Consider the following 21790-nt stretch of genomic DNA (forward strand, 5'->3'; position numbering starts at 1 on the left):
AATCAAAGATTACGACGCTCACCTCGACGAATGTTATCAGTTTAAGTAATGCAAATCCTACATCATATTTTCTTAATATTAAGTATTCATCCCAACAACAATATTCTTGCAAGTTGTGCTTAACCCTCTACATGGCATATACACATTTAGTGTTAAAACTGCAGATATCAAAGACTTCAAGTTCATTCGGATTGATCTGTTACCAAAACTTTAACTTGGTCTCTTGTATGGAAAATATAGGTCAGATCCAGCATCCCAAGCAAGTCTGATAGTGTCCATCCTAAGATACATCATCGATGCAAGTTTGGTTTAACTAGGGCTTATAGTTACTTGGGAATGAAAATGTAGGTCAGATCCAGCATCTGAAGCAAGCCTGGTAGTGTCCATCCTAAGATACATCATCCATGCAAGTTTGGTTTAGCTAGGGCTTACAGTTACTTGGGAATGAAAAATGAAGGTCAGATCCAGCATCGGAAGCAAGGCTGGTAGTGTCCATCCCTAGATACATAAATGAAGGTCAGATCCAGCATGAAGCAGTCTGTAGTGTCCATCCCTAGATGCATTATCCATGCAAGTTTGGTCCAGGTAGGTCTTATAGTTCCTTGGGAATAGAACTGCTCCAAAAACTTTAACCTGGTCACTCAACCTGAAAATGTAGGTCAGACAGCATCTGAAGCAAGTCTTTGTCCATTAGATGCATCATTCATGCAAGTTTGGTCTTAGTTGGGCTTCCTCTTGGGAATGGACCTGCTCCAAAAACTTTAACCTGCTCCAAAAACTTTAACCTGGTCACTTGTCTAGAAAGTATAGGTCAGATCCAGCATCCGAAGCAAGTCTGGTAGTGTACATCCCTAGATGCATCATCCATGCAAGTTTGGTTCAGCTAGGGCTTATTTACTTGGGAATGGACTTGCTCCTAAAACTTTAACCTGCTAAAACGCCGGGGGTATAGCAAGCTCATCTCGACTTCGTCGAGGTGAGCTAAAATGCAACATTTTCTGCCGGTGTTTGAGATATTTAGTGTCGAAAATAAAAACCCCTATGAGGAAACATGTACATAAAATTACCCCATGAAAAAACCCACAAAAACCCAGTGGGGTTTAATATTCTCCCCATGGATCCACCAATTACAAGTTTAGATCTTTGTCACACATGACATATGAGCTTAATGTTTAAACTCAATTAATAATATCCTTAATTGATCCACCACAATTCAAACAAAATAAAATAAATATCCACTCCCCATGGATCCGCCACTTATAACTTTAGATCTTGATCACACATGATATGTAAGCTTAATGTTGAAATCAATTACCCATAATCATTTATATCCTTTGATCCACAACAAAAACTTAAACAAAATAAAATTATTATACACTCCCCATGGATCCACCACTGAAAAGTTTAGATCTCGATCACACATGACAATTATGAGCCTAATGTTTGAACTCAATATGAGCCATAATCATTAATATTCTTTGATCCACCACAATTTAAACAAAATAAAATTAATATCCACTCCCCATGGATCCACCACTTACAAGTTTATATTTTGATCACATATGACATATAAGATTAATGTTGAAATCAATTAGCCATAATGATTTACAGTATATCCTTTGATCCACAACAAATATTTAAACAAAATAAAATTAATATCCACTCCCCATAGATCCACCACTTATAAGTTTAGATCTCGATCACACATGACATAAAAGCTTAATGTTTGAAATCAATTAGCCATAATCATTAATATTCTTTTACCCACCACAAATATTTAAAAGTAATATCCACTCGAAGCTCCCCTTGGATCAACCACAACTATTATATAACATTAATTAATATCCACTCCCCCCTTGGACCCATCACTTTAAAATTAAGATCATGATCAAACATGACATATAAGCTAAATGTCTGAAATAAATTAACCATAATCATTGATCATTAATATTCTTTGATCCTGCATCCACCACAAATATTTTAAAAAGATTAACATCCACCCCCTTGGATCCACCACTTATAAGATTAGATTTTGATCACATATAAAATATAAGTTAAATGTTTTAAATCAATTAACCATAATCATCACATGATCATTATTGATTCCTTTGACACATTACAAAAATCTAAAAATATATCTATCCACGCCCCTTGAATCCACCACAACTATCAAAACATTTATCGGTAAAATATACATGCCTTGATCCACCACTTTATATCACACAAAGAAAAATTACCTAAATGTTTGAAATAAATTTGCAATAATCATTAGAATGAATTAGAATAATAATAAGAATGAAATTTAATTGCATCTGTATGTTTCTAATATCAGCAACAAAAAAAAAAACAAACAAAAAACAGGTACAATGAACATGATGAAATAAGACAACATTTTTATAAAAGCATTCATAGATATACTACGGTACTTTATTTACTACTAGTAAGTTTTTGAAATTTATCACCATGATCACATCCACCAGCTCGACTATTAAAACTACATTGGATAACAAATCAATTAAGGTTTTACATAAATTATGTTCATAATAATTAATATTAGAATTTATATTTAAGTTTATATATGAAAGTCATTTTTGTGTAGACTCACTCTTAAACTCCAGGGAAGAACCTAATAAAGTTCAAACTATATAACAAAACAAAATATGTTGGGTATGACCTTATAAGAAAACTGAATTTTCATCCTGCATGGTGCAGTCAGGCGATATTGCATCAATATCGCTTTTTTAATTAAAATAGATCTACATGCACGTCAAACTTGATTTTTTTTTCTGTTCGGTACTTAGACTTTCTAAATATAAATTATTCATTTATTGTTAATTAATTAAAAGAAGACCCTAAAATTTTATCCAGAACATATACATCATCATGTCAAGGTCAGTCAATCCCTTTTACTGTATGGTTCTCTTGATTTTTGTCCTACCCACTTTAGCGAATACAAAGAGTTTATTAATTGTATCTTAATATTCATCTGTCATCTGTAAGTCTGTTGGTCTGTTCATCTATACAAAAACTTAAAACCTTGGTCAAAACTTTTGAATGAGATGAGATAGGGCTTTCGAAATGTTCAGATTATACATGCATTACCTGAGGCAATTCCTTTCTTAATGAACTAGTACATGTATGTATTTAATTATGATTTTGTCCATGATACCTTACCCTTGAAGTATGACCTACTTTTCAAAAATAATCAAACTCTCCATGGTACTTTTTATTTAGAAGAGATAGGGATTTCATATTATACATGTGCATTAACTGTGGCATTATATTTCTGAACATGCTATGATTTCTGACCCCTTGATATTTACCTTCATGTTTGACCTAATTAAAAAAATGGTGCTACATTGAATTAACTCTTCAATGACATATGATAGGGCTTTCATATTTGACGTAATATATATATTATACAATTATTGAATTTTGATGAGGTCTACTCGTGACTATACAGACCTGGTCAAGGTATTGGTTGACCGAGGCCGAAGTCAATAACCGTTTTATTAAATGATCAGGAATTTTACCACACTTTTGACATTTTCGTTCTTGTCTACATCAAATAAAAACACTCATAATAAAATGCAAAGTGTAACAAAACTTTCACATGTTGTTATACTTCAATAGCTTATAACAACTACTAGCTAAAAATGGAAAACAATATTATTAAACAATCAATACTTCCACCATTTTATTTTATTATCAAAAGTGTTTAATCTCCTTGGTACTGTGTGTCCACATGTTTACATTCACACAACACATGCTTAAAAACATGCAATCTGATTGGTCAAAAAACTGTAAACACATCTATGGTTGATTAAGAGGAAAAACATGAATACCCCAACCCCCCCCCCGAATGTAGACATATGAGGTGAAGTCACTCTGATCGAGGTACGTCTCAGGAAATGGTGTCTATACCAATCAGAGAGCACCAAAATTCCTGATCATTTAATCCAAATACTATTATAATAACATCTCACCAGGTATGAATTATTCACATGATACAGAAAAATAAATTAAGATTCCATAATAAGGTATTTCCATACATATCGTATGATTGGTTCTTTGTTTTTGATGTGATAATTTTTGGTTCATACAGTTTTTAAAAAAAAGAAAAATTAGAGATTTCACATTCATACCACTGCAGCAGTTGAACAGATCCACCCTTGTGAGTACCCCATAAAAGTACACCCCCCTCCCCCATTTGGGGCTTAATTTTTTTGAATTTATTCCCAAAGACTGACTTTTATTAAATTAATTCATAAATATACAATGAACTTGAACTTGATTAACCTTAGACAGGCACAATGTGTCATTATGATCTAACTGATAGATATCAGTTGCAGTTGACAAAGTTGCAACTTGTGGGGAAAATATTCCATGCCAAAACATATTCCTCCTCCCTTGGGTAAGACAGTAAACTAATAAACGTGATAAAAATTTCATTTTTGACCATGTATACACCCCAAAAATCTCCAGTCTCTATGTGGTAATATCTACCACATATGACAGCACCCTGATTCCATTTTGCCAGAAATAACCCCCAATTAAATTCATAGCATGCTAATACAGTGTAATAGGCTATTCTCTTTAGAGAAGTGGACTGGATGTAGGCGAAAGCCTGTCCACTTCTCTAAAGAAAATATGTAATAGGCTAGTAATACTTGCATCACCATCAGTTTCGTACACAAACTTTCTTCAGACACTGACTGACAGCAGAATTCCAATGGACATTGGATGATGTAAATGGAGTAATTCACACACGCTAAATCAATCAAATTGATTTAAAAACTTGCGTGAATTAACCCTTGTTAAAATAAAGTTAACTTCTTACTTCCATGACATCCCAGACAGGTGGTCTTCTTGTAAAGCACTCATTCGACTTTGACCAAGTGTTCACTAAAAGGCCGAATTGACTTTTGACATAGTGTTCAGTCCGAATAGATGATAACCCAAAAGCAGTAGATTTATTTTATTTTTTGTTGTTGAATATTTAAATTTTCTTATATCAAATGTATATTAACTGCTCAATCTGGTCTATTTTCATTTTAATATTTTTTTTCTCATGATTAATTTACCGTTACAAGCATATGTTACTTTTTCTATTGAAAATGTTCATTGAAGTATAGTTACCCCCCCCCCCCCCCGGTTAATACTATGTACAACGGTAAAGTAATATAAGGGAAATGTAGAATTGTATGCAAAAAAAAAATGGTACAGAAAGAAGTTGGCATCTGAAAAAGTGGCCTCTAACACCCCCCCCCCCCCAATAGGATTTTCGAGTTTAGGCAATTTTTTTTTTTTTTGGTTTTTTTTTTTTTTTTTTGCTTGTCAACTTTTCCAGTGCACGTAAGTAAAAAATAAAAATCAATTGTCTAACTTCCCGTTTGAAAAACGATGCCACGTGCTTGAAACATCAGTTTATTTATTTTTTATTTCCATGATTTTTTTTTTAATTGAAAGATTTAACTATCAATTATCAAATGTTTTGTGTTGTGCCAGATGGTAAAAACATGCTACATTGCTTTTTGATAGAATAAATTTTATACATTTTATTCTATATAAATAATTTGAATCCCATATTGCTAATGCATGGAAATCGCATATATATTAGGTATGATAGAGGGGCACATATATTCAACCATTGTTTACTTCGGCGCACAGAGAATGTTCGAACCACTCTATACACATGCAGAGGATAGAAAATCTATTGTAAGATTCACCCTCAGGGCTGTTTTCCGAGGGGTATACATATACGCACATGTGTACGTATATAAATTATTACAGGATTCGGATCCACGCATAAATACTGACACCTGCCATTTCTTATTTATATTGCATAATAATAGTCGTCCAGTCCCGTCTTCGAGCACTGTATACATGTACTTTCAAAATGTTAATTTCAGATTTTAAAATTATGGTTTCTAATAATATAAATAGATATCATTTCTACCTCAACTGAGGAAGCATACAAAAGATTGCAAGCATGTTTTGCTTGTTTTTAAAATTGAAATCAACAATTAAATCTGTTTATTTTTTTTTCATAGATTTTAAACTCTGGACATATTTTATTTTAAATGTCAGTTTGTTCAAAAGTGTAGCGGACAGTATTTAGGGAACTTATAATGCCTCACTAGTGAGCTAGCTTTTCTGGTGATGCGGTAGAGTCTCCCTCTATTTCAGGCAAGTTAAGCAAAGGCGAGCCTGTTTAACCCTTGGATGGGTGACCGCTTCACGTTACAAAAGTAAAAAGCAATAAGTGATGGGGGTGGAATATCTAAATATATATCTGGGGCGTGTAGATATTGTTTCTCGGAAGTTAGCAGAAGGGGATGAGTATACTTAACTCCAAACTCTAGTTGCTTTGATATTAATCAAATATAATTTGAGATTATGAAAATAAGATAAAACCAAGAATTTTGATTAAATTTCCGTGAAATCCAACTCGGGTGAAAAGAACACAAAAAAATTCACATTCAGTATACATGTACATTAATATATATTAAATTATCCCATGTTTCCCACTTTTGTTGATGTCCCTGGCATATACTCTTCAAACTAGACAGTGATTCCTTATATTTCCATTTCATTGTGAAATAAAATTGTAGACTTAGACGTTTAAAATGTAGACAAATATATAATTAAGACAGCCTCGTTCAAAAAGATGGACCATCGGACCTATATGTCACTTTTAACAAAATATATGAAATATATACACAAATATTACGCATGGCATTTTTTATACAACAGAGATTGCCTGTGCATGCATGTATGAAAGGTTTAAATATTTTGACGTCTGCCTAGGAAACTTTGTTAAAAGAAAGGTTACAGCGTTAGTGCATAGTCTGGTCCCCTTCCCACAATTCCGTTCGCGCACTCTCTACATTGAGGTCAGGCATCGGTTGATTCACTGTAAGACGTTGCGCAATTTCAAAATGGCGGACAAAGTAAGTAACCATCTCGAGAAATAATTGCTCATACCTATTTGTTTTACATCATGACAACTTATTTCATCAATGCTGACTGTTAACCAATGTTGTTTTCTATTTATTTTTTTATTCATTTGATTTATTTTACGTAAATTTACACTGTTATCACTGGATTAAAAAATGTTTACATTTTTAGAACGTGGAGGTAGTCAAAATTGACCCCCAATATTTCCTTTGTCGTCCAAACCGACATCAAAATTTTATTGTCTAGTCTAATGTATATATGAATGATCTATGTTAGGATATACAATGTTTTATATGTCGCTCCTTATTTAATACAGTAAAAGCACCCCAGATTTTTTATCATAATTCTATCAACAATTAGCATGTGCTCTGGCCAACTATTTCATATATTTGACATAAAACAAAGGTTTAACGCTTCTGTATTGTTTGCATTTTGCTTGTTACACACATCACAACAATTCACACTCACAATCTCAAACTGTTATCCAAAGCATCCAGTCAGAAACTGTCTTCTGAAGGTGTTACACCTAACAAATTTTTTCATGTTATAATCTTGAGTTTGATTTTTACTGCAAGATTTTTCTAAATATTTTACAAATTATTGACGATAAGTCAAATAATACACATACATTTATATTTGTCTTAGATATTTTTATATATTTTTTTAAATTGTATAATGCTGTGGAATTATTTTGATGTGACTGTGGAGGTCATTTTTATAGGACAGACATAAATATATAAATTTGTTTTGTGGATAGGACATAATTTATAAAGGTTAACCAAATAATAATTAAATGAATCTGTGGACTTATAAAATATCCAAATAAGCATTTGTGGATATAAAAATGTAGCTGATTCACTTGAAATCCAAAAATGTTAGTCCTCCTTCCTCAAACAATGATGATTCCATAGATAGAATAACTGCAGAACTGTAGCTCTCCAAAAAAATATTTTGACATACCTGAGAGCTACAGTGCCACCCACTGAAAATATATATATATATTATACAAAATTTGTGCTTGCTTCTGTTTTAATTCTTCCTTACTTCTTAGTATCAAGTACTCTCGTAGTTTACGACTGCATGAAGCATTTGCAAGACCGAAATACTATGCAAACCAAAATGGTAGTATAAATAGACCAAATTTTCGATGATCTCAATTTCAGGTCCAGGAGGGCTACTAACATCAATTATAAGGAATGTTTTGTTGTGAAAACAGTGAAAGAATATGTAAGGAACACATGGTTAGTAATATTTTGAGATGACAGTTTTAAAACATGGAGAAATAAATCAGGAAACATTTCTTGTGCGCAATATATATAGTTTTTTTTCAATTGGTGGCACTGTAGCTCTCAGGTTTGCCCCCAATATTTTTTTTCAAGCTACAGTTCTGCAGCTAATAAAAAAAGAAAAATAGAGCTCTACCTGTCTAAAATAGACAAAGTAAATCCTATTATTTTTCATGAATTAAGACTTCTGCTATGCAAAGTAAAATAATACTGTGCTTTTTGCTATCATGATTTTATTACAGCTTGTTTAATAACAGATTTTAAATAAGTCTCAGAATCAATTACTTTGAATATAAAACTTCTTGACACTACAGGATAACTGATGCTGCATGTGAAAAGAAGATATGAAACAAAAGCCCGTGAGAAAATGTCAACATGAATCATTTATGAATGAAGATGGAGTCTCTAGCCTAAAATTTCTTGAGATAATCAGTGTTGCCTGGTTCATCCAATGAATCAGAATGATCACTCCATTTGCAGACTATCAGGTATTCTTTGGTTCTGTCAATACTTTGGACCTGAAAAAAAATATTGATTCAACATTTTTTAAATCTGACATACAGATTTCAGTGTATGAAAATACTTTAAGAAAGTCTGTCAGTATGTAAAGAAAAATTTCAAGGTATAATAAAATTCAGATCATGCTTATCATATTACATGTACAAGTAACATGAACTGTTTACCAATTTAAAAAAATGCATTTACATGGTCATTTCTCATTTTCAGGTTCCAATCTGAAGTATACAAGGGAAGAGTAAAATCTTTTTCATTCCTATTTACAAACACTTCTTAGATCCAGAAGAATATCCTGATTGCTTTTGTGTACCATAAGATGAATTTCAATCTGACACATAATTCTGAAAAATTGAGTGGAACACCATGATCACTGGATGGTCTTCTTGGACTGGCCATGTCTTTGTCACAATATCTTGACTCTGCATTGTCATCAAAACTTTGCATTCCTTAAAATACAAAGACAATTTTTATAAACTAAAACAACAGACTTGATAAAAAGGCTAATATCAAAAAAAACATGTCATTATTTACCCTTTTTTTTTCATTTTTAATTATTTTATGAAATTAAAACTCTTGCGAAAATTAGAACCTGCGACTTATTGTCAAGCAGAGGTGTTCCAGAAATAAGATAAACGGCTCTTTTGATGGTAGGATAACCAGATGATGTAGATCAGTCACTGGGACAACAGAAATAGAACCTCTGTCGGCCGTGAAGTCACCTTAGGAAGAATGCGGCGAATATCTGAATGCTATGGATTCATGGTTTCATCATACTGTATATATCCACCACTGAAGCCTAAGATATGAAATGTTACAAAGTATTTATAGTGATCATATTTCTGGTATTCCTAAAAAAAATGGTTTTATCTTCTTTTTTTTATTGATATGCACCACTGTGACAGCAAATTTTAAGTATTTTGTGAATAAAAAAATTGAATCCACAGCTTTTGATTTAATTTGATTGTGTAATGGTTACAATTGTTTGTTTACATTTGCTTGAAAATTTAATTATAATTAGAAATAGCGGTAAATCTATTTCTGCATTATTTTACCAATGGGAAAAACCCCTCCTTGCGGTTGCCGGTAGATACAATATTTTCCTGCAGGCCAGCTTGGCGAAATTGTATTTTCTTCCGTTTTCTTCTTAGTACAAAATTTGTAAAATGTAAAGGTGGCTTTAAATGATGTCAGCATTAAATGTGGAACTTGTGTGGTCCATCCTGGTGTCTTTAATATGATGAGTAAAACTGCCTTCATAAAACCCTCTGGGACAGCCAGTTACATGTATCCAGGTACTTAATCTGGTAAAGGTGTCAGATGGCCATTTTGTTGAAATCATTCGATCTGAAGAAATAAATATTAGGTACCAAAAGCTTTTCTGAAATTAATTCATCTTATTCTTTAATCTCTATAAGATATACATGTATTTTTGTTACATTTGCCTCCGTTTGGCTAGGCTGAAGTAAGGACTTATTTGACCTTGACCGTGTCTTGGAGGAATAACATAAAATAGTCATGATGGAGCTTTTGGCACTCCAAACTTTTATGCCAAGTATGCAGATTCAATTTGATGTAAAATAATAAGGGAATTTTTGAAAATAAAAGAACATTTTTTAATTTTAAAGTTTGTACAATTTTCTATCATCACTGGACTTTCAGAAAAGTGTGGCATTCTCGACACTACATGTACGTAGTTAAAGTATCCCAAATGGCAAATAGATTCTCATTTGTTAAGAAATTAATAAATCAGAACTTTAAATTTTTGTTGACGACGATGAAATGACCTAAGTCGTACCTCTTTGCTGTGCGAAATGCTGTTAATGAGTATTTATTACACTCGTTGACATTCTCCCAAATTTTTTCCCATATATATTACAACAGTGAATGAAAGCTTTGTGATTTAGGGATGCTTTAATATGTAACATTCAGAACACCACACCTTATTGAAAGCCCAAGGATAACAGAGAGTTGTATGTGTACTAAGTTAAATACCCCCCCATCAAAATGGGTCGGACATCCGGTATGAGATCCAGACCCTCGGGACAGCAAACAAGTACACGTGTCCTTGACAAAAGCGGGGTTACCAAGTGGCACAGGTAAAAGAAAACTGGTACACTTCAGACCTATAAACAGAATATAGTAAACTGAACATAAAGCGAAGAAGCATTACCTAATACAGTAAAACTCAGTTTTACAGAAATTACATCCTATATCCTTTTAAAATTCCTTACATCCATTTTATTCATTATATATAAGGAATTTGCTTAATTTATATTGCTGAGAATACAAGAATAACTTCCCTATTGTGTGAATTCACAATATTCATCATCGCATATTTGTATTTAACAAGTTTAACTGTATGAACTTTGACTTGCTTTTTGAGTCCTGATATACACCATATTAATTTGCATATTATTCCTTTTGTAAATCTGTAAAATAATTAATTTATAATTAATTTGACTTACTCTCCTTGTAGCTAATATCATTTGAACTGATAAATCTGTTTCACGGTAATATCATTGTTGTCTGTTCATTTGTACTTACAATAAGATTGTAACCACGCAATGACTTGGAGAAAAGGACAAACATTATACGGTGTGCAAGATTAATTTAAACGAATTACTCTTCAAGTTTAAACTGTAAGCTGTAGAGGGGTTGTTCCTGTTGGGCTTCCGTCTCTCTTTTGGCTGACCATCATGTCTTTAATACAGGGGATTAAATGTTTTCAGTATCCTGGTAAATTTTATGAAATGCAATGAACGATGGAAAAGCCTAAAAAAACCCATACAAAATAGAGATATTAATGATTATCTGAAAGCTATAATGAACCTGTTACAATATAAAAAGGATTGGTACATTTTTCAAAATGTATTGCCTTGGCAAGTTGGCATTACAGTTGTATGAAAAATTATTATGTATGCAAGGATATTAATAGATTGTGGTGACCTACCAAACTAGCACCACCTTTAACTGCTAAACATCTGTATAGTGGTGGGATTCACTTCCACAAGCCTTCATGAAAATTACATGTTAGATTCATGCTATCATGTAAATATTATGCTGGATAAAGTGGAAGGAAATTACGGTACCAGCTAGGGGAATCATAATAAAACAAAATAATACACAGGGGTTTAATCCCTCCCCCTTTTCAACTTATATGATGATTGCATGGACAGCAAAATGCAAACGATATGAAGCGTTAAACCTTTGTTTTATGTCAAATATATGCAATAGTAGGCCAGAGCACATGCTAATTGTTGATAGAATTATGATAAAAAATCTGGGGTGCTTTTACTGTATTAAATAAGGAGCGACATATAAAACATTGTATATCCTAACATAGATCATTCATATATACATTAGACTAGACAATAAAATTTTGATGTCGGTCCACGACAAAGGAAATATTGGGGGTCAATTTTGACTACCTCCACGTTCTAAAAATGTAAACATTTTTTAATCCAGTGATTACAGTGTAAATTTACGCAAAATAAATCAAATGAATAAAAAAATAAATAGAAAACAACATTGGTTAACAGTCAGCATTGATGAAATAAGTTGTCATGATGTAAAACAAATAGGTATGAGCAATTATTTCTCGAGATGGTTACTTACTTTGTCCGCCATTTTGAAATTGCGCAACGTCTAACAGTGAATCAACCGATGCCTGACCTCAATGTAGAGAGTGCGCGAACGGAATTGTGGGAAGGGGACCAGACTACGTTAGTGCAGTGTCTATGGAAAGGCAGCTTCCAACTGAATTCTCCATGTAATTCTGGTATCGGTGTAATTTTGTGAATCCCCAAGTAGTAACAAAGTGCGCGATTCTGTACCATCTCAATGCAGTGATAGTTTCGAAGACCCCATATTTCACTACAATAGTCCAAAACTGGTGCTACGTAATTCAGAAAGTTTTTTCGAAAGTTGAAATCCCTATATCTTTATTTTGAGGAATTCTGGAAACCATCCCTCCGAAAGCACGTCCTCCTGCTTTTGACAACGTATCGGCATTATTTTGGAAAGTAAGCTTTCATGGAATATAACACCAAGATATTTGTAATCCGACCTGTATTGTAGATCCTCGTTTACGGAAATGCATTACTGCTGATTTTTCATATTTATACGCAAGTAACTAGATAAGTCAAATATATAAACCTCCGATTTAATGCAATATCAAATGTATATATTAGTTTGGTTATATATGTTTTAAAGTTGGAGGAAGATGATCAGAAGCATACATTATACATACCTCTGGGATGTTTTGTAATATTACATTTTAATTAAAAATTAAGCCTTATATTTTCAAAAAGAGCAACCATTAACTGATTAACATGTTATAATTAATAACAATTGGTACAGTGTTCTCTTAAACGACCCTTACTTTTATCTATATATTTTATACACTTCTCAACCCTTTATTGTCGCCTCTGTGAAAGTCTACGTACAGGTGCGCGATAAACTGGCTTGATTTTGAATTGTCTGAGAGATTAAAGAAATTCTAGCACAAACGAGTTTTTTGCTTGTAGAAACGGTTATAAAGGGTTTGGAGGCGTCTGAAATATACATATTTATTAAAAACGTGTCTAGAATCATTATGCATGGACAGGTTGGTGATTTACAAATTTTGGAAAGTTGAGAAATTCTCCCCAACAGTGCGAAAAATACTTTTATTACACGTTTTTTTTTTTGCATTACAGGGTCTGTAGCGTTATGTCAAATCTTAAGATATTAAACCATAACGCTACAGTTCTGCGGCTAAATACATGTTTTTAATCTTCATATAGCTGAATGGTTCTTGTGTGAGATATGTCGTCCAAGATATATGTTGAATTTTGGTGAGTGATTTGCCGTAATTGAAAGTCCAATGATAAAATGGAATACATGTATAACACATAAGAAATTATCACCAACGGCTTGAATTACAAAAGATTCCCTTTTCGCATGTGTTATCTTCGTAAATACCAGTACATATATGGAAACAATATACACTATGCTATAATTAGTACTTGAATTAAATCGAATTTCCTCTTACGTCTGTCTTTATTCCTAATGGAAAGGTGAAAAATAACGAAAATATGAATATATTATCATCACTCTTTTACTTTTTCATCGACGTAAAAAAATTAATTAAAGGACAAAATACATAATTACAAAATTAACACATATAGTCATTATTAAGGATCATTGTTCACAGTGAGGAACTTTTATATTGAAAATACATGATTTAGTCTATCTTCCATGATTTTGCCCCGCGCTTACTTCATAATTACATGTTTCATATGTGTTTTTCTTTTTTTCTTTCTCTCCCTTTTCATATTCTGATTATGTACTTCATATATTCTTGAACCTCTGACCTGCATTGATGTAAATATATAGTTTTTCATTATCCTCATCATGTACCATGTATTTGAAATGATTTTGAGTGAATATAAATGAACTTGAACGAGTAAGATAATTACTTATTAGTACATAGTCTATACCAAAGTCGGTAGTAGGGGAAATATGAGCCTGGGGAGTAGCGCCGAGTGGGCTAGCTGGGATTACTAAAGAAGTACTAACAGTGTATATACACTGTTACGCACGCCTGAACTTCAACGATAGCCCTAAACATGGTAAACATCAACAGGGCTAAACAGTGTATATACACTATTACGCACGCCTGAACTTCAACGATAGGTAAACATGGTAAACAGCAACAGGGCTATGTCAGAAACGTAATGTAAGGGGAGGGTGTAAAGAGAGAGATTCAATGCTATATTTGAATAATAACTAAAAAATCATTCCCAAATTATTTTCGTCCTTTCATAAAATACCATGTTTCTTCAACATTTAAAAAAAAGTTATAGACTTGACATAATTACGGTACTAGGATTGCGGAATGGTTTCTTGTACCAATTATGAAATAATTAATTTACTCCTAACAGAGACATATAAGAAATATTTTATGAAATTTAAAACTGTTACAATTATTCCAAAGGTGTAATAATGTCAAAAGAAATCATATCCAAGATAATTTTTTTTCATTCAAAATTGATAATCGAGTGAAATTGTTATATTCAGTTACCCGCCCACTTATTAATCGGCGATAAATTTCACTAATTATGACTATCTCAGTATAATGTGAATATAGTAGACAGAACATGATGATAAGCAAAGAAAAGACAGGTTTTAGATTGCTAACGGATCGAAAGAGGTAAAGGCTAAAATATGTCACGAGAAAGCAAAGAGTACAATAGCGGAAAAAAGCTGTATAATTCATGTAATTTGTCATCGGAAAGCACGATTTTTCTCGCGGTAAGCTGTTTTGAATCGCGAAAAAGAGATACTGCGAGTCTCAATCCTGTAGCTTTCGCTGAATATTCAGCGAAAGCTACAGGACTGGATGAGGGATGAGAAAGAAGTGAATAGACCCCCCACCCTGATAACTATATGCGTGTGAACGATGAACGATGGACCTCGATCTTCTTAAGGACATACACAACGTACCTTACCTACTGATAATTTTCCAAGATATTCTAAATTTAAACTTATAATATCATTACATGTTTTTAGACAAAAAATCAGCATGTGTTACCAGGGGTTTTGAAAAGATATCGAATTTTGAAAATTTTTTCATTATTCAAATAAAAATGTATAAAAATTATAAAACATGAATTCCAGATTTTTTTTTCATCGAAATTTTTTTTAGAAGAGGTGTACAAATCCATATATATAGACTTTAAAAATATTGCACACAGGTCCTTCATTTAGTGGAACTCTTCAACTCCAGGGAAGAATCCAAAAAAGTTCAAACTACGTTGCATATGACCTTAAACGCGCATAGACATATTTTCTCAAAACATATTAATTAAAGATCTTATTTTATCTAAAAATTTATTGAAACTTCAAAGAGCTAAGTTCACGAAGTGCAAAAATCCGCCTAGTCATCGAAATAAGTGAAACTTGCTGAAATTATACTCGAAGATTTGTATATTGTAAAACATTTTAATTTTTAAGAATATCTTTTCTGGTTTTCTTTTTACAGCCGTTTCAATTTAGCATTGTTTTCTTAATCAATGCTGTCACGTCATTACGTTGACGTTATGTGCTTCAACGCCGTGACGTTGACGTTTTGCATTAAAATAACACATAAACGTTTATGGAATAAAATTCCAACAATGTAGACCATTCTTCAAAATTTTAAAATTTCAGGACAATGTTTCTCTGAATTTTTTAAGAAGTTCTGAAAAATGGATTGTTTTTTTTAATTTATCTGTAATTCAAAGAAATGAGAACTTTTTGTTATATATTTATAAAATAATGATTGAGTGGAATAACCGTGGATACATGCAACACCTTTTAAATGAAGATAAGGGGCAGATTAAGTTGAACACCAACACAAAGTGCTAATCTATCATATCTCAGTAAAACTGAAGTTTTGTAGTAAAATATATACTATGGTATAGTCATGGAGGAAACGGATTTTAATATCCCTAAATAAGTTATTATATGGTCCTACGGCATACAAACTTAAAAAATAGAGATTTTGACAAAGAATAGACAAGTGTTCTTTAATAACCAAAAAACAGCATGCTCAAAAAAAAAAATTCTTAATTAGAAATGAATATGTTTGTAGTTAAATCATCATTTATTATATTGTCATTTAAAGAGTTCGCTGCACTTCCTTAATTTATGGCATTTCCTGAACATTTGATATGTACACAGTTTTTACATGTAATACATGAAAAATAGTGACAATATTGAAGGCTACGTATGTATCTTACGCACACAGAGCATAATATATATTTAGGAAAGAAACAACAATAGTCGACTTTTAAACAAAATTGATGCAAAGCAGGCACACGTAGCATCGTCTTTGAAAGTGTGGGGGCAGAGAATTTTTTTTCACTTGCAAAAAAAAAAAGAAGAAAAAAAGAAAAAAAAATACTCAAACTCGAAAATCCTATTTTTTAAAAAAAGAGCAAAACGAAAACACAAGATTTCCAAAGTATTAAAATCATAAAAGTTAAAAAACAAGATAACCACCATATTCGCTAGCTAAGGGCTTGAGAAGATGGTTAAACGGAAATAGCACGTAAACCAATTATTATTATACCCCCGCTTGAAAGCGGGAGGGTATATAGTAATCGTTAATTCCGTCCGTCCGTCCGTCTGTCCGTCCGTCCGGGTTTGCAGTCTAATTTTACAATTTGACTATCTTAATGAAGAGTAACCCAAGAAGAATTGGACAAGTAAACCTTACCTGTTGGATTTTATTCTAGTGTTGGGATGTAATATCCAAGAGGAGTTGAACCAATGTCCAATACCTATTGGGTTTTCTTTCTTATGAAAAAAAATTTGAGTAACCCAAGAAGAATGTCCAATAACTTTTAATTTATATACTATTGAAGGGATGAAGATATCCAAGAAGAATTGGACAGGTGTCCTTTACATATTGGGTAGTATTCTTATGAGGAGATTCCCAAGAATTAGACAATTGTCCATTGCCTGTTGGGTGGGATGTAGATATCCAAGAGGAGTTGGACAGATGTCCATTACCTGTTGGGTGGTATTCTGATGAAACAATTCAAGAAACCCAAGAAGAATTGGACAAGTGTCCATTACCTGTTGGGTGAGATGTAGATATCCAAGAGGAGTTGGACAGGTGTCCATTACCTGTTGGGTTGTATTTTGATGATGCAATTCAAGAAACGAAAGAATTAGACAAGTGTCCATTGCTTGTTGGGTGGGATGTAGATATCCAAGAGGAGTTGGACAGATGTCCATTACCTGTTGGGTGGTATTCTTATGAATCAATTCAAGAAACCCAAGAAGAATTGGAGAAGTGTCCATTACCTGTTGGGTGGTATGTAGATATCCAAGAGGAGTTGGACAGATGTCATTACCTGTTGGGTGGTATTTTGATGATGCAAATCAGGAAACCAAAGAATTATACTAGTGTCCATTGCTTGTTGGGTGGGATGTAGATATCCAAGAGGAGTTGGGCAGATGTCCATTACCTGTTGGGTGGTATTCTGATGAAGCAATTCAAGAAACCCAAGAAAAATTGGACAAGTGTCCATTACCTGTTGGGTGGGATGTAGATATCCAAGAGGAGTTGGACAGGTATCCATTACCTGTTGGGTTGGTTTATTGATGAGGAGATTAAGAAACCCCAAAAGAATTGGACAAGTATCCATTTCCTGTTGGGTGGGATGTAGATATCCAAAAGGATTTGGACAGATGTCCATTACCTGTTGGGTGGTATTCTGATGAAGCAATTCAAGAAACCCAAGAAGAATTGGACAAGTGTCCATTACCTGTTGGGTGGGATGTAGATATCCAAGAGGAGTTGGACATGTGTCCATTACCTGTTGGGTTGTATTTTGATGAGGAGATTCAAGAAACCCAAATAGAATTGGACAATGTACACATGTTCAATTGTTCTTGGGTAATTTAATCTCTTCGTCAAAATACAACCCAACAGGTATTGGACACCTGTCCAATGCCTGTTGGATACCTTCATTCTGCCCAGCATGTTATGGGCATTTGCTTATTATTAATTGGTCATGACTCAAAAAGGTTTCTCCTTAAATACTTATTTTTGTTATTCAAGAAAGGTTGAACAGATTCTGAGATGTGTTGACTTGTGTTTGCACAATTCATTTTTTTTTTTTTGCACTTTGGTATTCATATATTTTAATATTAGATATTTTGAAATATACAGGTGTTTATCCTTATTGCTAAGAACAAATTAGTTAGGTGTTACAATAAAAGAGCTATATCAAAGGAATTGACAAAAATATGGGTTCGAAACCAAAGGTTTTCAGTCTTGCCTGATTTACCAACAAATATTAAATATATAATAAATTTGGAATGAATTAAAAGCAAAAAGAAAAAACCCAATAAAATACGGACACAAGGATTAATATCCAATAGGATTTGAACAGTAACTACCCAAATAATGCTCTCTCGTGTGTACACTTTTTTTGTATCCAATAAGCAGTATCCAATAGGACTTGGACTTGATGTACCCAATATATAACCAAATGTGTGTCTGTCCGTCTGTACGTCCGTCCGTCCGTCCGTCTGTTACGCTTTTTCTCTTATCCGCAACTCCTCTTATACTACTGAGTGGAATTTAATGAAACTTTCACAGAGTCTTTATTACATATTGCCATTGTGCACCTCCTATTTTACTTTTTTATTCAACACGTATTTTAGGTTTTCCATAGCAAAACATGGACATTGCCATTTTTTGTTTACCTATGACGTCACATGATAGAAGCTTCTGGATAATATTTGATAGGACGAGTTATTCCTCTTTACACATTACAGTAAAACAATATATTATAATAGCAACACATCGACATTATGGGAGGCGGGGGGTATCATTTAGTGAGCTCATTGCTCACAGTACCTCTAGTTTAATGTAAATTACTTAATTGAAATAAATCCACCAATGAACGATAAAAATGTTATATAATCAAAATGAAAAATATTATCAAACTTCTCTCAGTACCACTTTTTATTTAATAATCTACACTTCTTCTTCTTTGAAAACACTGCAACATGTGCGTGTTGAAATGGGGGGGGGGGCTTAATTAAATTAATATTTACAGATTATATAACTAATCAATATTCTCATAACTGAATAAAATCAAAATTTATATTTATTGAAAAACTAGAGGGTTACGGATAACCGCGACTTAGCATGCCTAGCTTTTAATATAGACTTTTTGTGTTATTTTTCCATTTTTTATGAAAGTTGAGTACAAATCCAATATCTATTGATTTTCAATGTGTTATTCAATATAACCAGTACAAGGCCAGATGTTATATAACTTTTTGGGCAATGTTGAAAGATGTTGTCAGCTTATTATCTTATACTTATTTACAAACTGTGTATTCGGACCAGGAGATTGAGTAATAAGATCAATCGCTATCAATAGATTAAATACCTCATGTAAGTGGTCAGTGTTCTCAGGTGATAACTGTGTGAATTTTGGTTAAACCTATTGACTTTGAATATGTCTTGAATTGAAGATATCAAATATGAAATTCTAAATTTGGCAAAGGTTAATTTCTTAAGAGAATTACGAAAACACTGATCACAAGATGACCACATGTAGTCAAGTCACATGGGTACTGAAAAAGTGAACAAGTTGTAAAATTGGCATGGAAACCGGTCCTGGGGTATATAATGGCCGTGCGAGCCCTGAAAACCTCAGTTGCGGTTTCTCAATTTAATAAATTCGTAAAAGCATACAACTTGTTTTCTTTTAAGGTACGTACATGTAAAATTCAATCATCTTTATGTTAATCATATTTATATACTGTTGAAAAGTTAACGCAACTAAACCTATGTTAAATGTCATTAATAATTTGTTTCTTTTTAGAATGTTTTGTAAAATTTATTGTTTTATTTAACGAGTTGCGGTTTCTCAATTTAATAAATTAGTAAAAGCATACAACTTGTTTTCTTTTAAGGCCAGTAACCACAGAGGCTGAAAACCAAGTTAAAAATCCATCCCTCACTAGCCAAGCGAGAGCCCAGCTCACACCAAAAACAAAATATATACTTTTCATCTATAACACTTTCGACAGAGGGATTAGCTAAAAAAAAACAAACTAACGCACAAGGATTAGCATGACTAGCTATCGACGAAGAGATTAGCTCAAAAACTAACGCACGAATATTAGCTGATTTACAGCGATTTCTATGGAATTGTTCAGATCTAGTCATTTAATTTTATATAGGTAAAATTCAGAAGAGGTATAATAAACGAAAATAACTTCACGTGCTAATATCATGAATCTTTGTCATGTGACAACGCCGATGTTCTTTCAAAATATATGCGGGATGAAAAAAATCGTTGTGTCTTTTGAAACTAATTTATCTAGGACTTCTTTTCAGAAAACCTATTACAGTATATGAGACATTTCGGCACTGTAATTCATATCCTGACAACATGTCAAGCAACATATTACCTTACCATACCCCCCCCCCCCCACCCCCGCATACCATGTTGAATGAATCAGAGAAAACGCCCTATCTATGATGTTATATTCTATACGTTATTTCAAGAAAACAAAAATGACAGACAGGTAAAATTACCAGTTCAATCCGTTTATGATACATGTAATACAATTGGGACATACCGGTATAATGAATTAATCCAAAGACCGAGTCACGAAACATCAGTAATGTTCTTAATTTTTATCATACCGAGTTTTAAAAATAAATTAAAATGCAATTCAATTATTAATATCTTTTTAAATATTACTGTATCCCTGTAGTCTCTTTATTGGCATATTCATTCAGATTGCATATATATCATTGTCTTATAAACAAGCACTAAAGTTATCTACATTGTTATTTGTGATAGATCAGCAATGATTTGTCATACGTCATTCAATACAGTGATATTGTGGGGATCCAACCCCCCCCCCCCCATTCCGTCCGTCCGTCTGTCTGTCTGTCTGTCCGTCCGTCTGTTACGCTTTGGGGTACCCATCTCTTATCCGCAACTCCTCTCATACCACTGGATGAAATTTGATGAAACTTTCACAGAATCTTTATTTCATATTGCAATTGTGCACCTCCTATTTTACATTTTGATCCGACACATATTTTGGGTTTTCCGGCCACACCAAAACATAGAGTTTGCCATTACAACTACTAGTATATGGAGGCGGGGGGTATCATTTAGTGAGCTCATCGCTCACAGTACATCTAGTTTTTCATGTGGCATGAAGGCGAGACTGGAATTACCTGCAACCATTCAGAGCTGTCACTACCTCGGTACATGTAGTAAGTTATTCGTTTTTACAATGTACATTGTATTGTTCTAATAAAGGCCCATCACAAAAATTACACGCGATCCAAAATCAATATAGTTTTGCAAATTGTTTATTTCAATAAATCAAAGACGTATAAGTCTCTGAATAAATCTATTTGAATTTTCAACTCGAATTTTCTAGGTTCAATACTTCGCTAGGCCTACATATGTTATAAACTCTCGGATCGGAAAATATTTTTAATAATA

The 21790-nt window shown here is 33.0% G+C and overlaps 1 long non-coding RNA gene across 1 annotated transcript; it reads left to right on the top strand.

Moving 5' to 3' along the window:
- Positions 1 to 6867: 6867 nt before the first annotated feature.
- On the top strand, positions 6868 to 9055 carry LOC134246672 (uncharacterized). The gene is made up of 3 exons (XR_009987677.1): positions 6868 to 6953; positions 8561 to 8734; positions 8973 to 9055. It is a non-coding gene; the product is annotated as an uncharacterized LOC134246672 (long non-coding RNA).
- The last annotated feature ends 12735 nt before the right edge of the window (positions 9056 to 21790 follow it).

The sequence above is a fragment of the Saccostrea cucullata genome, unplaced genomic scaffold (genome assembly GCF_032062105.1).
Source record: "Saccostrea cucullata isolate Sc308-1 unplaced genomic scaffold, CSIRO_AGI_Scuc_v1 ctg1852, whole genome shotgun sequence".
Classification (NCBI taxonomy): Eukaryota; Metazoa; Mollusca; class Bivalvia; order Ostreida; family Ostreidae; genus Saccostrea; species Saccostrea cuccullata.